Source organism: Sipha flava, unplaced genomic scaffold (genome assembly GCF_003268045.1).
Source record: "Sipha flava isolate LNK unplaced genomic scaffold, YSA_version1 262_pilon_pilon, whole genome shotgun sequence".
Lineage (NCBI taxonomy): Eukaryota > Metazoa > Arthropoda > Insecta > Hemiptera > Aphididae > Sipha > Sipha flava.
Genome location: NW_020272924.1, coordinates 405,516 through 419,872, shown reverse-complemented (window position 1 = coordinate 419,872; position 14,357 = coordinate 405,516). Strand labels below are relative to the sequence as shown.

The following is a 14,357-nucleotide window of genomic DNA, read 5'->3' as shown; positions in this document are numbered from 1 at the left end:
AACTGGACTTTTAAATGACTCTGACGCGGTCCGTGCCACAGTTATTATCACAACGGCCGTTTATTTTTCTAATCAACCACCAGACAGCGGATCGAACCATCAGCATATCACCGGTTTCCCATTTATCATATGATGGGGGAAAGTGGATTGGTCGTGACTAGTAATGGGCATAATCGAAATATTAGTAATCAAGACATTTTTATAATCATTCGAAATGTTCCATTGAAATATAATATAATTTTATTTATAAACGTTCTGAGAAATTTTTGTTGTTTTGTGGTTAAGTAATTCAAAAATTATAGCTATATATTTATGTCAAAGTTCAAAATATAAATAACTAAGAGTAATCGTATACCCATCAATATTTGTCTAACAACCAGTCCCACGAGTAGCATGAGTCGTAAATATATAGACTCAAAATGAACTACTAGTATTTACTTATTCGATTATGAAGATTAAAAGTAATAATCCTCCCTCACTCATTCGTTCCATGAAGATCATTCGATACACATTACGAGATCAATCGATTGTTTTAAAATAAACGAGAAATCGTTCAAAATAATATCTCGGGTATATAATCGAATTATTATTTTGATAGAGATTTCTCGACTGTATAACTAGTTTACACCCATCACTAGTCGTGACCATAGACATAATATGTTATATATTATATGTTATTTGTTTTTATATTATAAAAAACTGTTGTCTATGGTCGTGACGACGTCCGACTTGGTCCGAAACTGATTTCGTCTGTTTTTCCGCGTACGCACAACTTTGCGGTGTTTTTCATAAGTTCATATTTTTTTTTACGATTATTTCTTTTCGCCGTCCTGGGGTCCAATTATTGAACGGCGCTATTTAGTAGTCATATACGACAACTAATTATTGTCGAGTGAAATTTGAAATTTCCTATTCTTGAATTTTGCACGACTTGCAAGCGTATGAAAATTCATTCAACTTCAAAAAGTGTGGGCCTGACCACACGACAACGAGTTGTAAAATACGACTATGGTGGGATTATGATATTATAATCTTACCGATTTCTAATTTATATAATTATCAGTTTTGTTTGTCATATCGCAACTTGAGACTTTTAAATTTGTCAATATTATTATAATTTATATGTCATTAGAGTTTTGACAATGGCTAATTTTGACGATTTAGTACATTTATTTGTTGTTCAAAATTTCAAATAAATTTTCAACCTCATGCAAATTTGCAAGCTACTGTCAGTACGGATGCTTTTGAACTTTCAAATTCTGCATTTATAAAAAATTATAGACTCTTTAAAACTCTAGTAAATTGTTTAGTAACAGAACTGAGTCCATATATTATATCACAAAAAAGATCGTCTAACTTAGACGTAACGACACAGAGTTAAATTAAATTATTAAATTTATTACAATATAGGTACTTACAATTTTATTTATTATTATTTATACAGTCATACAGGTACCTACTGTGATACGTAACTATTATTGATATAAATAAATTCTATTTTATTTTAGGTTTTAATAGCACTTCATTTTTTTGCTACTGGCTGCCACCAAACTCCAGTTGGCAATAGTAGATTTGCAGTAATTTTACAAAGTTCGGTATCTAGATCTTTAGAGCAAGTGGCTTTAGCATTAAATAATGAAAATATTTTTGGTAAATGGGTGAAATTTCCAAGTAATTTTAGTGAATTACGAAAAATTCGAAATGAGTAAGAATTCTTTATCAATATTTTTGAAAATGTTTATAATTTATAAATTTATTATGTCATACAAAATTATTTGTTTGATGTACGTAAATTTATATTATTAATACAGATTCATAATTTTAGATTTTATGAAACAACTGGTTTTCAAGCCTGCATAGGTTGTATAGATTGCACTCATGTGGCTATAGTGCCACCAAAAAAAGAGTCTTTAGGTGTTTACTCAGAATATATTTACATCAATCGCAAGGGCTACCACTCAATAAATGTTCAATTAGTTGAGTATTTAAAATAATTATATCATTACCTACAATAATAAATTATACTTGAATAATAAATAATTAATATCCAGTTTGTATCCACATTTTTTATTAATAATAGATATATATTTAATTTGATATGGCACACAAATCATAAATTTTACTAAAAAATTGATTAGTATTATTTCATAAAAAATTTGTTTTAGGTATGTGATGCAAAACTTAGAATTTTGAATGTAAATGCATTATTTCCCGGTTCTATTAATGATTGTTACATATGGAACAACAGTGATGTACAACCATTCTTGTAAAAAATACTTTTGAAAAAGTATTAAAATACTAATAATAGTATTCGAATAAAATAGTATTAAAAATACTTATAAAATACTATTATAAAAATGTATTTCACGAATATTCTCTAATTTTTCTCTAAGTATTTGAATACAAATACAAGTATTTTTTTTTTTAATTTAATATTATATAATATTATAGTTAACCCCCCCCCCCCATAGAAAAAAATTGTTTATGCCACTGATTATATATCAGTTTAGGTACCTATATTATGATACTAATTACTATAGATTTAACAATTTAAAAAATACAAAACATGTCTGACTATTTAGAGGTCATGTTCACATATTTCATTCACATATTATATATATCTACTAGTATTAATACAATTAAATGACAAAAAAATAAATAAAAAACGGTATTAACTATTAATATAGAACTATTTGAAAAAATTTCCTTAAAAATTACAATAATAAACCCATATAAAATTGAATGTAACATTTTTTAAATTTTTAACATTGTTATATACTACTTTTTCTGTTATACAATTTTTTTGTGTTTATAAATTGAATCTCATTAATATAATGCTTTCTTTTTATATAATTATATTATAATATAATCTAGATAATGAGATAAAAATTAATTTTTGATACTCTATATTCATGAAATTAATAAACATGAAATTACATTTTTAGAGTTAAAACTTAAAGATTAAGCCGATAATATTATTTTACATTTACAGGTATGGTTAAAAATAAATTACTTTTTAGAAATTAAATATTACCAATTGTAATTACAATATAAATAATAATCATTGCATATTTTAATAAATTATTTACATTATTATTTATTGATATTTAGTCACAACCTATAACAATTAATACTTATTAATATAAAATTAAGCAAAATAATATTTAAAAAAAAATATATGATAGCGTTAAAACGGTTTGAAATTTAACAGTTTTAAAATTAGTAATACTATAGTAATATCTTATTATTTTATTACTTATTAGATTTATCAATAATAACTGAATATTATTCTTAGAAGTAGGAACAATTATTAAGATAGAGAATTATTATGATTATACAATTATTAAAACAAACTTTGTGGTATTTAAATACAAGTATTTACAAATTGTTAAAAATACTTTTAAAAAGTATTCAAAATACTTAGAAAAATTGTATTTAGAATACCAAAAAATACTCCAAAAAGTATTTTAATACATGTATTCAAATACTTGTATTCGAATACTTTACAAGACTGTGTACAACCATTAGTAAAAAGACTATATGAAAATGGTCATAAAGGATTTTTTCTTTCAGGTAGTACTTACAATTAAAAATATGGTTTTAAATACTTGTAAATCTGTAATAAATAAAATAATTAGGTGATTCTGGGTATCCTCTACGTCCTTGGTTATTGACTCCCATAAATGAACCAACCACTGAAGGAGAAATATATTATAATAGGATGCAAATGTCAACTCGGAATGTAATTGAAAGGTGCATTGGAGTTTTAAAAATGAGATTTAGGAAAGGTTAGAAGTAATATTTAATCTATATCCTATATCTATACAATGTAAAATATATTTAATGATTATTTATCTAAAAAATGTAAAATACTGGTCTTGAATTGAATTACAATAATTTTTCAAATAATAATATAACTATAAAAATGTATAAATCCTTAGTAAAATTTGTTTTAGGTGTCTTTTAAAATACAGATTTCTACATTACCATCTAGAAAAGGCAACAAAAATTATTAATGCATGTACAATATTGCATAATGTATGCATAATAAATAATATACCATTACCGAATGATGAAGGTCTAATTGACTTAGATATGGGAGTTTTTCAACAAAATATTCCAAATAATGAAAACAACCACCAAGGCAATGATTTAATACAAGGCAGAAATTTTAGGTCAACAATTGTTAACTATATGCAAAGAAACATGCAACATTAAATCTGTGTTTAGTTTAATATAATAATAAAAAAGTATAATTTGTAAATTATTTAATAATAATAAATTAAATAACTTTAATTACTATAGTATATGTTTATTGTATATAAATTATCTATGGGTTATAATAATCTTTTAATGTTGATATTATAATATATTATGGTTATTAATCATCATAGTATTGGACTGGTTCATCTGAAATAAAATAAAAATAATGTGAAATAGGAATATTGTTGTCTAAATTAAAAAACAATTGTAGTAGTAGGTGAAAATGAGTTGCCAAAAAAATGTAGGATAACCTATATATTATCTAATAAATGTTAAACATGACTTAAACAATTAAATCATGAGTTATAAAGAACAATAAACATTTAGGTTAATATATTAATAATAATTAACATATTATTGGTATTTGTCAGTCTGATATCTTATATTTTATAGTAACACATACAAATAAAAGTGTATTGGTACTTAAACATGAGTTTTAATACTAAAAATAAATCATAAATCTTTTAAACTTTTTAACTTTAACAGTTATTTAAGAAAAATCATTTGATAACAAAATAAAAATAAATTGTAATTTATAGTATCATTTTATCTCTCAAAATACACATTAAATATTGATTAAATATATGTATATTTAGTTTAATCAATGTATTAGTAATATATAATTATAAAGAAATTTTATTTTCAATTGCAGTAGCAATATGTGTTATAATATTATTCTTTTCTTGGAGAATAACAAGTTTTGCACGATTATATTTATTCTTCATAAGTTTTTTTTATCCTAGGAAAACCAGTCTTGTAGCACTATCATTACTTTCTGCTAGTCTTTTCGCAGCAGATGACCTTTTAGGTTTAACTTTTTTATCTATTTTACTTGCTTAAAATTTAAAAAATGCATTAAAATTAATTAAGTTAATTTTATTTTATTATAAAATATATTTTACTTGTATGTTTGCAAGGAACACTTAAATCCAGCTCGTCATTTGTGGCACTACCATTTTCAGGTAATGAGAACATAAAAGGACTCATTGATATATCAGCACTAGATATGTTCAGAATAGGTGTAGATTCAGTTTCAGTTTGATTCATCATTATAATGTTTTCATCTGTGTCCACATTAAATGTAAATAATATTTTTGATGCTATATGACCCGATATGGCAGTAGGATTTATTAGATCCAAAGTATCATTTTCCAATTGTGTTAAAGGGATACCCAGTGTATTAAATCCAGTTTTTTCTTTGAGAAGTTTTAAGAGCTGACTTTTTAGATTTAGTTTTTGTACGATTGTCTTGAAAAGTCTGTAAAAAATTGATGATCAAATTATTGACAAATTTCTTGGGTATGTGAATTATTGTAATACTTTAAAACTTATAAGTTATAAAACGTATAATTAAGAAGTTCATGCATTTGCATGTTTTTAATTGAATAAAATACCTACAATTTTATAGGTTCAAAAAAACATATAATTTTGACAACAAAATTAAGAAATTACTGAAAATTATGAATTAAAGTATTCTTTTCTATAACAGTTATTTTGAAATATTGTAAATCAAAGCATCAAAAATGTAAGCTATTTATTAATAGAACATGTCTTTATATAATGTAAAATTATAGGAAGAGTATAACACAGAAAAATATAAATTAGGTACCTATCTAATTACTTACTTTACGGTATTTTTTTCCAGTCTTTTACTGATCCTGGCATAGCATTCAAATTATCAGCTATGGCTTTCCAATGATTTTGTGCCGTTTTAAATGTAAATGTGGAACTAAATTTTCCGCTTAATCTTAATCTTGTTTTAAGAATGCATTTAGTGCCATCATTTGTTCTATCATAGCTCGACTTTTTATTTCATCAGTCATTATTTTAATAAAATATTTTATAATATTATATATATTATGATTATAATATTATAAGTCTATGATGCGACTATAAATACATCGAATGGTTTTGAAGAATAGGTCCTACTGATTTCGGTAAAACGTATACGACATTACCATGCGACTATTGTCGTATACTACTTTTTTTCGATAATATGTCGTAGGAGTTCGAGAATCGACCCCCTGCCTTGTGCGAAAAACACGCTACCAGCGAATTCGACATACAGACGTTGTATCATTTTTATTATTATTATTTTAAATAAAATTTGTAAACTCTGTCGATTTGTTTCGTTTTCGTGCATTGCTGTTGGTGATACAAATTTTTAAATAAACTAAATTTGTTTCCACTGCATAAACATTGTGCTGTGTTGTGCGGTATCCCAAGAATTCGACATAAACGAATCGAATCGTTCAAATGATCCGTTTTGCCCATCTTTACCACGTACGGTAACGGCTCGACGCGCAGAAAACGCTATTGCCGCCATAATTATTGTTCCCAAAACCGTGTGTTATCACTTGTTTACGTCGTTCCGATAACGGCCATGGTCATTAGTTTACATTTTTCTTACAACCATTTTGTTACTAAATAATATTCGTCGTTCAGCTTCCGTCCGAATACCAATTTCGATTCAGTTAATTTTTTTTCGCAATCATCATCAGTATTATGCTCGTGCGTATACTGCTCGTTCAAAAACAATGTACGGTGGTCCGATTGAAATGCAACTTTTGGTTCAAAAAATTTGTTGGTAACATTTTAGAAGTCTCGAGGTAAGAAAATTAATCCGGTATCCTGTTGAGAAAAAATAAAGAATGTTTGTCAATGTTTCAGGATCACGTTAGTGATACGGTACATTTGTAATATGCCACATATTACCAATTAAAATAATAAAATGTTACACGTAAAAATCGAACAATATGTAATATGCCTGATGCTAAACAGAAGGGAACGAGCTACAGGAGGCCATCCACCAGTGTATAAATAGAGCTTTGGATCAACACATGTCCAGTTAATTAGTACAAACACCCCGCTTATGATTGTCATTTTCATGTTATTGTTGCCTATGCTGATTTCTGTCTAAGTATTAAATATATTATTAAATACTCTAAAAGTATTTTTATGAGTTAACTATTGAACTTACCCTATCATAACACTTAGATATATATCTTATTACAGACATTAATTGTTACATGATCCAGTATTCGGCAGCATATAACACAGTCATCAATGAGTATCATGACTGTGCCATCGTATCGTTTGACAATAGTTTCATAGAATCATATCAGATGTATTTAATGGCCAACAAAAATCCTTAGGGTATGTTTTTTTTACAATAATATAATGTTATTTTAATAAAGAATTCTTAATATACTCATTTTCAACATAGAGAATTGTTAACATTACTTAGTTTAATTTTTCACTTATTGTATAGCAAACTTCACTAAATATTTTTGAAAAAAATACCTGTATTCTTTGTAAAAACGTTTAATGTATTATATGTTGTTTAAGTATTATATTATTTCAACTAAATTGTGAATAAATACAGAATAAGCATGATTTATGTATATATTAGTACAAAATTGAATTTATTTTTTAAATTTGTTATTATTTTAATGTTATACTATACTTTTTTCTACTGTCTACTATGTATTTTCTTGCTTAATTTTTCAATACATTATTTTAAACTTTTTTTTTAACGTTATGATCCTATATTTTACATGACTATATTATGATTTCTTTTATAGAAATATAAAATATTTGTAAAAAATTATTAATTATTTCTTATAAATCCAATATTTCAGTATAAAGAATAATAGTTCTTGCCCAGTGTATTAATGTATATATGCATACACCTATTTAAAAACTGTTTTGATGTAACAAATCATCAGGCATAGAATACATGGTATATATAAATTAAATTAAACAATTATTCATAAAGAATAATGTTTGTATTCACTTAATTTTTATTTTTATAACTTATGATGAATTTTTGAAAATAATCCAATTGTAAATATTTGTACATTAATACTTCAAGTAAGAACTTTTATTATAATATGTTATATTTTATTATGATATTATTAGAAACGTGTAATAATTTATAGTAAAAAATGTATAAAATTAAATAAATAGTACTTTAATATTTATTATAATATTATTATAAAATAATTATTATTGACTGATATGTTATATTTTTTAGGTATGATCCATTGTTGTTCGATCAATCAATTGATTTGAAGAAATAATACATTTTGTCAGTTCTAACAAAAAATATGACACATGGGCTCTTGAATAATTACTAATGGTAGTTGGATTAACTTTTGTTTTATACAAATAGTTTACGTGTTGTTTAAAATTATGAAGTAAGTTTTATATAAGAAAAAATATGAACTATGTACATTTTAATTCTTATTATTTTATATAACTTTTTTAATTAAATTTGTAGCAAAAACTTTTGTGTAATAATTAATTATAGTATTGTTACTAAGTTAAGTTAAATTATAATTTTAAAATGTTAGCTTTATTATTGCCTAATTTGTTAGAAATTCTGAAAATGTATGTTTCTCATAAATATTTTTAACTCACGAATAAAATTAAGTACATTTTCTTAAATAGTCTTCTTTATAAGTAATAAACCTACAAACTTAATATAACTTAAAATCTTTAATATTTTTAATTTAAATGTTATTTTAGTGTGCATAATCATCAATGTATTAACTTATGAAAGTGAACAATATGTTAATATTTGTATAGTTATGTTTAATTTTGAAACTGGAAAATTGTTTTATTTTAAATTTATTTTTAAAGAATCGGAAGTACCTATATTTTATTATCTAATTTTTATTATGATTATTTCTTATAATTTAACAAACTTACAATGAAATTTATATTTAAATGAATCTATTATTGCAAACTTGTATAAATTTCTTAGTAATTAAATACTAAATACTTAAAATTTTTAAAATATTGAGATATTTTTTTATTAGGGCATAAAGCATATTTTATTAAACATTATAAATTAATAACATTCTTTTGAGTATTAGTTCTCTTATAAATAATAAAATATACACTACTTAATGTTGATTAATAATTTATTATAAATAAAAATAATAATAAATGATTTTAAGGAAATTCTAAAAAAAATCAATTTCATTTTGAAAAAGAATAATAGTTTTATAAGATAGATAAGTTTAATTTAATATCTATTCTGTAGGTACTTAGTATTATGAATAATTTATGGGTAAAGACCTTAAAATTTAAACCTTTAAATATAGTATAGTATAACTATTTATTAAAAGAAATGTTTTTATTAAAATCAATGTATGTTATTAGTTTTGAATCTATTGGATTATATTATATTCTATAATTAAAAATATAATAAAACTTATGGCTAAGCATTTTTTTATTTATTTCTATATTAACTTACGAGTTTTAACTATTAACTACTTTTCTTCATTTTAATTTAATTTATTATTATTTTATTAACGATTATTAATTTTTGATAAATCAAATTACAATATATGTAATACACATTATATTAATATTTAAAATTTTTTATTTTTTTCATATAAATTCATGTTTTAAATTAGCTTATATATATATATATATATATATATATATATATATATATATATAATTAAGATAAAACATGATTTCAAATAAAAACTAAATTTAATATATCTTATATCTAAATGTTATAATTATAAATTAATTATTGTATTAAATTTTTACAATGAATAACAAAATGTGTATGGTTATTAATTGTAATATATTTACTATAATAAATATTGGTTTTATTTACTAAAACTAAAATATATATATTTTTTTCTTTTAACTTTTCAGGAATACCCAAAGCTGTAATAGGATAAATATAAAATTTTTGTAAGCCGTCAATTAAGAAGATCCAAAATATTGTTACTTAAAGCATACATAATTTTTACTTATAATTAACGATTCTTAGGTTAGATATTTAGTTTAAGCATGTTAAATGAAACTTGTGTTTACTTTTTGATATGTTTTATTTATTAAAATAATATTCAGTTCTCATTTAAGCTTAAATTAAAGGTTTAGACATTAAAATAAATATTAAGATGTTCTGTAACTATTATTCAATCATTACAATCATTATTCACAATATAAACTACAGTATTAATTATTATATCTTTATTTTTATCTTAATCTTTGTTAAATTTATCAAATCTAATCTTAAATCACTTTCAAAATTCAGTTTATTCCTATATTTATTTTCTAAAAAATTAATTTAAGTAGAAAATGCTTGTCACACTGACACACAGGTTGTCAAAATTTAGTTTCTAATCAATTATAAAATAAAATAAATATTATGGTGTTCTTTGATTATTATATTCAATCATTACAATCATTATACATAATATGAATTACACTATGAACTATTGATCTCAATTATTGTATAATAAGCTCATTATACAAGACTTTTACTAATTATTATATTTCACAAAAAAGTGTCACGCTTGTACAAAGAAATATACTTGAACTTAAATATTTTGTTGAAATGTAAAATGCAAAAACAAATGCATTATTAATAATAACCTGATGAGCTACTCTTTTGAAACAACAAAAATATTTTCATAATATTACAAGCTAGATATTTGCTGTCAAACATTTTTATAACGTCATTACTATCAATATTGTATGAGTACATTAATTCTATAAGTGTAACACCTGGTTTGCAACACTCATAAACATATTATTAACTAGTTAATCAATTATAATTTTTTTTTTTTTTAATCTGTTTCTATTAAATAATTTTTATAAGACCCAGATCTATATATCGCTTATAAAATTAAATTAAAACTTTAATGTATGCAATAATTAGTTATTGGAGATGAAATATATTTTTTTTGCCTTTTTTATGTTACTTGTTGAGTGCACTTTTTAGCTTCCTGCTATGAGAATATTAAGATTTGTGTAGTTGTATAGGATAATAAATTGTTAGTATTAACCATGTTTACAATGCCGAAATAGTAGTTTAAAAAATTATGTATGTATAAAAAAAATTATTAAGAAATTTTGAATTGAACTAAATTAAAAAAGATAAACTTAGACTATTTTTGATTTAAAATAATATTGAACAAGATATTAAATAGATTGTGTAAAAAATAGTTATATAAATATCTTTCTTTTATTTATAATAGGCACAATAATTGTCTAAAATATCCCCTTGAAGTTAATATTTATTAAACTTTTAATTTAGTATTTTACACTTACAAAATTATTATATTTTCATATTAAATTCAGATATTAATCTAATAAAAACTTTAAATTATCTAAATATTCTGAAAAGCTTATATTTTAATTAATTAATAATACTTTTTAATTTTTTAATTTAATTATTTTATATGTTCCTTAATAAATACATTAAAATAGATTTATGACATTTCAAATGCATTAATTTATTATGTTCCTCCGATTAATCAATTAAAATTATAATTATGATTTTTTGGTTACTTTTATTATTTATCATGATACATATACGAGTATATTATCATAATGTAGTTGAAAAATTTGATTTAATGAGCCATGTGATTAGTAACTACATATTATATTATTATTGAAAAATTTACTTGAAAAACAATATTAGTCTAAGTAGAATTATATATGGCATTTCACTATTTTTTATTTATTTTTTTAATTAAATTTGTTGGAAGTTAAATTCTTAATATATTTGTTTATTATATTTAATATAATTAATTATGAATTAAAGTATAACTATTAAGTTACGTTTTATGTACCCGAAAATACTTAAATATACTATTTTATAATTTTGTATACCATAAAACCTTCAAACTTCTATTAGAGGTAATCAAATTTATTAGATATATTTACAAAAGTTTGATACAGTGTTACAAAATAATTTATTTTTCAGTGCATTGGAACTTTCTTACATCATTTTTTACTTATTTTACATGTACTTAATATTTATATATTATTGATATGATTTACAATTGTTTTCTCTTTTAGATATCACCTATTTGGTTTCTTATGTTTGGATATGTTATTACAAGTAGACGATTTAGTAAATTATAGATGATACATTTTAAACTTTATACAAACATATAATTATTTTTTTTAGTTACTAGTTTTTCTGTACTTTTTATATTTTATATTATCACTTATCTAATAGTTTTCATGTGCCAACAATTATTATATATTACATTGTAATCTTTTTTTAAAGGGTTTATGCCCTTTGATTATTATAATAAATAATTAAATTAAGAACTAATTTTTAAACATTTATTTTTATATATTTTCATATTGAATTAATATGTAGATCTTGTGTAACTTAGCAAATTTCAAGAAAATAAAGTCATTAATTAAAGTTTAAATAAATACAACATAATTGGGTTATTATGTAATAATTGTTCTAAACATTTTAATTAATATATTATTAAAGAATGGAATTTTTATCTAAAACAAAATCTTCGATATGTGTTTTAATTATATTTCATAAATTATGACATAAAAAAAAATGACTATTAGAAGATAACATTGGATTCTGAAGTATGTAATCAAGATCAATTTATTTATGTGTCTTTTATCTTTTATCAATTTGCTAATTATCTATTTAAAAATATTTATTGCTTACATACTAATTGATACTAATATGATTAATATACTATTGTTTTCTTATATTCTAAAATATAATATTAATATATTTCCTATTGCTAAATGAATATCAGTTTTTTTGTAATGTGTTTTATGATTCCTGTGACTTAGATTTATTCTAATTGATATTGCTTAATATTACAGTATATAACCAAATTGTTCTCAATAAAAGAAGTTAGTGTAGCGGAACCTATACAATTTAAATATTTAAGTGATTATGATTTTATGAAGTGAAATAGCAGGGTGGTATTATTGTGATGATCTGTTGCAATAGTACCCATAATTAAAAATAAAAATGTACGTAGATAACTAATTATTTTGTTTAAATTATATAAAAACTTTTTGCTGAGTGTGTTTTTGAACTTTATCCTAAATTTTTAATAGACGTATATTAACATTTATAATACGTAGGCCATTAGTTACAAAATATCAATGTATAATGGATATTCATAAATATCCATCGTGGCTAATTCACCAGTTACCTATCTATTAATATATAATAGATATCCATGTAATGTCAAAAAATTATTGGTTATAAAATTCATGTATGAGATGTAAAATATACATGGACAATGTCCATGTTCATTGGACATGTTGTATTATGTGAGCATTGTTGGTAATCTATACAGCGTCGGTGCGACAAGTTGTGGGACTCCGTGCAAAATAGTTTAAATAAAACAGTACGCCACAACTATTGTTAGCAATAATATTAAAAATATTATATTAATCGTTTCCAATAACCAGTATTTACATAAACACAGTAGGTACATTGGCAGTGGCGTACGCAAGGGGAGTGTCAAGTAAATATAACACCCCCCCCCCATCATAAATAGTTTAAAGTATATTTTCAAATTATGAATTAATGACTAAAAATAAATTGAAATTTTCCCGGTAAAATATCATCATTATCAACAAACATAAATAGTTAAACGACAAAATATAGATCAAATTATTCTACAAGTAACTCTAAACATTTTTAAATTATTATATTTATTCAATTTGTGGACAAATTAGTTTAACAGTTTAACAGAACCATTTTTGAACCATAAAAATATAACCGGGTTTTTGTTTTCTAATGAAACTTATGATAACCAAGTAATCAAAGATTTCAATAAATTTTATTTTGATGATATTTATCAAAACGTTTTTTAAGTAAAAGTAAAGCTTTGGCGTACACATTAGCAATAATTAAGTGTACGTGGTCTTTTAGAAATCATATTTTTGCATAACACTACTTGTTACATTGTGTAAATCAGAAATAATTAAATCTGATCTTTGAAATTCTGTTGGCCATTTAAGGGTTAATGATTTAGTATTTCTAAATGTTCATTGTGAAGTCGATGTTGAAGTTAAAGTTGACTAGGTTCATGGGCGTCCCCAGACATTTTTCTAGGGGGGGGGGGCAAAATTAATTTAAAAAATAAATGAAAATTTGTTTATACATTTTATTTATAGTAAATTATTATATTTCGTCATTATAAAAATTATGAATTAAAACATTACAATTAGGTAGGTATTATTACAATTAAAACATTAAAAAATATTATACATCATTCTTTTTCATTATATATAAATTTCAATCTCCGTGGACATTCTCTACCAAATTGTGTCAG

The 14,357-nt window shown here is 22.9% G+C and overlaps 1 long non-coding RNA gene and 2 pseudogenes across 2 annotated transcripts; 2 read left to right on the top strand and 1 right to left on the bottom strand.

Annotated features, from left to right (window-relative positions):
* Window positions 1-14: 14 nt before the first annotated feature.
* On the top strand, window positions 15-4,218 carry LOC112685032 (annotated as a pseudogene).
* Window positions 4,219-4,922: 704 nt separating this feature from the next.
* Window positions 4,923-6,047, bottom strand: LOC112685016 (annotated as a pseudogene).
* A 573-nt stretch (window positions 6,048-6,620) lies between these two features.
* LOC112685017 lies at window positions 6,621-10,084 on the top strand. Of its 2 annotated transcripts, none has more exons than XR_003148747.1 (5): window positions 6,621-6,872; window positions 6,934-7,183; window positions 7,261-7,419; window positions 8,300-8,462; window positions 9,943-10,084. It is a non-coding gene; the product is annotated as an uncharacterized LOC112685017 (long non-coding RNA). The 2 variants fall into 2 exon arrangements; XR_003148746.1 differs by having other exon boundaries at window positions 6,622-6,872; window positions 7,279-7,419; window positions 9,943-10,077.
* Window positions 10,085-14,357: the final 4,273 nt, after the last annotated feature.